We start from the raw sequence: 3044 nt of genomic DNA, 5'->3' as shown, positions 1-3044 counted from the left end.
GGATGTTAAACTCAATTGTTACACCTGGTAGAGCAGAACGCTGATCATTTTATTAAAGATGAAAGAATTTAGACAGTTTTTCAACTCTCAGTAATGCCATAGTGATCGTTTGATATATGGACCTGCAGCGGAGTTTAGACCCAGACACGGCTAGTGACGTCAGACTGAACAACCGGATACATTTTGGGGCATGCATTCTGTATTCTGTAATGGAATACATTTTAAAAGTAACCTTCCCAACACTGGTAATGATTAGAAACTTGATAGAATTTCAAATCTAGTTTGGGGAGTCATTCAGTGAGAAACAGTGAAATGATTTTCCATGTGAAAAGGTGGACAGCAGAAACAGAAAGAAACAGTGAAAACTAAAAGAGAAACAAAGAGCTTTGGAACAACGAGGCAGCAGGAGGACAGCTGCAGTTTAACAGCTTCAACTCACTGACAGGAAACAACATTAGAAACATCATCATCCTCAACTCATCTGCTGCACTGACACTGACACTTTCAACGGCAACACCTTCACTTTATCACCAGTGTTAATGAATGGAAACATCCTGTGAGTGAAAGTGTGTGTGAAGGTGTGTATGTGTGTGTTAGTATCAGGATCAGAGAACGACAGCTTTCCTCTGTTCCAGTCCAGATTCACTCTGATCCTCTGGAGCTTCTTCTCTACTGAGAGAGCAGTTTCACATGATGGTGAGCGTGCTGAGTATTTACCTGTAGAAAACCATAATCTCCATAATCCAGACTCAATGTATCCCTTCCTCTGCACAGACTCTGCTAGCACCCCCAGTCCCCACCATGTACTGTCTCACACCTCGACATCCCAGCTGTGAGTCCCTGAGTTAAAGCCCTCAGAGCCCAGGACACAGCAGGAATAATCAATCCTCTCTGGATTATCAGGAAGCTGCTGTTCATCTCCTCGTCTCACACTGGTCAGATCTTCAGACAGGATGAGTTTTGGATGAGCAGTGTTTGGGTCCAGAATGAGAGGAGTGTAGGAGACCATGTCCTTCATGTTGTTCCAGATGTTGAAGGTCAGGTTGCCCAGGTGTTTGGCCTGGTCTATCAGAGCTCCTGAGGGCAGCTGTGGATCATCCAGCAGGGGGCAGCGCTGGACTCTTTCCACTGCAGCCTTGAAGTTGTGCAGGAATGAGATGTCTTCAGCTCTCAGCTCCTCCTCTGTGGCTCTGACTGTGTCTGAAAGAGCTGCTATCTCTCTGCTCAGAGCCTCCATCTTCTCCTTCATCATCCCACTCTTCTGCTCCTCTTCCTCCCTCAGTGCAGCCAGCCTGGCCTCCTCTTCCTCTGCTAGAAACTGCTGAAGCTTCTTAAACTGCTCCTTAATCTGCCTCTCTGTGTGTCGGGCCTGGACCTTAATGTGTTCTGCTGTTTGATCAAACTTCACTTGAACTTCTTCACAAACCTTTAACTTCTCCTTTAAGGGCTCCAGAGTTTCCTGAAGTTCCTTCTTGTGTTGTTGTGCAGCTTCATCGATGGGTCTGAATCTGTGATTGGTGTGTTTTTCTGAGTCTCTGCAGACGACACACACTGGCTGCTTATGGTCCAGACAGAAGAGTCTGAGTTTCTCAGAGTGCAGACTGCAGAGAGCCTCTGAAGCTCTCTGATCTCTCTCCTGTAAGAACGACTCACACAGGTTCTTTAAAGCCAGGTTTGAAGGTGGTTTTGACCGTGAAGATCTTCTCTTACAAAGTGGACACTCGCGTGTTGTTGTCTCTTTCCACTGTCTCTTCAGACAGTCTTTACAGAAGCTGTGGCTACATGACAGAAGAACAGGATCTCTGAAGACCTCCTGACAGACCGGACAGCAGAGATCCTCCTCTGATCTGGAAGCCATTGAGTCTGTGAGTGAAGCTGAAAACAGCAGACAGGAAGTACAGTCAGTCCTGGCTCCCCTCCCTCCTCTACCACCTTCACTGAAACTTGCTTTGAGTCGTGTTTTTGCTCAAACTCACATTCAGTGTGTGGAGCGTCAGCAGCTTGAAGCAGCAGTGTTGGAGTTTTCCACTTTTCTCTTCTGTAGCTGGACTCACTCAGAGGAAGCTGCTAGTTTGGTCTGAACTCAGTCTGATCGTCTGTGCGTCTCTCTTTACTGAAGAAGAAAAACATCTTGTTTCCTGGTTTGTAGCATTTCAGTGACATAGAGGCCGGAACATCATTCAGCGTGAGTGTGACAGCAGAGTGCAGACGTTTGTTGCAGATCAGAAACGAAACCTTTTCTCAAGCGTAGAAAATAAACTGTGGCTCAGTCGTGCAGCTGCTTGGCAGTTTTTATTTCAGACTTTGTTCTGGTTATTGTTCAGGTTCCACAGCAGTGGGAGTGTAATGTAGTCACACAAACACAGGTGGATTTACTCTGGAGAACTTCAAGACATGGTGAGGAGGTAATTTAGCCATGTAAATCAGCTGTATTGGATCAAGGACACATCTAAAACCTACAGGACACCGGCCCTCAAGGCCTGGAGTTTCCCCATCCACGAGTTACTGTAACAGCAGCTACTTTTCCATCAGACCAACACCAACATCAAATTCTGTCTGATACAAACAACACTTCTAAATGGAATTTATCCTTTGACTTTAAGTCCTCCTCTTTATTCTCTGAAACACACTTTCATTCATTCATTGATTATTTTAGTCAGAAATGTTGTTTGTTACTATTAAACATGAAATATTAACATTAAAGAAGATGTGATGAAGGAATATTTGGAATATCTGGAGCTCTATTAAGTCATGTAATAACAACATGTGCATCATAGTGCAAAAGTAACATAACAAAGCTTTGTTCAGACAGTTACCTTTCAGTCGATTCACTCGGTATAACACATAAATATTAGAGATGGACCGATCCGATATTACGTATCGGTATCGGCCCGATACTGACCTAAATTACTGGATCGGATATCAGAAAAAAATAAAAAATGTAATCTGATCCATTAAATATCATGAAAGCACCTCACAAAACTTGCAACACGCCGTAACTCGCCTCAGAATGTTAGCAGGTCGGAGCAGTATGCATCAGGTGA

General features: G+C 44.3%; 1 pseudogene; it reads right to left on the bottom strand.

Annotated features, from left to right (window-relative positions):
* Nucleotides 1–472: 472 nt before the first annotated feature.
* Nucleotides 473–1858, bottom strand: LOC113017752 (nuclear factor 7, brain-like; annotated as a pseudogene).
* Between the last annotated feature and the right edge of the window lie 1186 nt (nucleotides 1859–3044).

Source organism: Astatotilapia calliptera, unplaced genomic scaffold (assembly GCF_900246225.1).
Source record: "Astatotilapia calliptera unplaced genomic scaffold, fAstCal1.2 U_scaffold_2, whole genome shotgun sequence".
Classification (NCBI taxonomy): Eukaryota; Metazoa; Chordata; class Actinopteri; order Cichliformes; family Cichlidae; genus Astatotilapia; species Astatotilapia calliptera.
The sequence above is the reverse complement of the archived record's forward strand: the minus strand, read 5'-3'. Positions and strand labels throughout refer to the sequence as shown.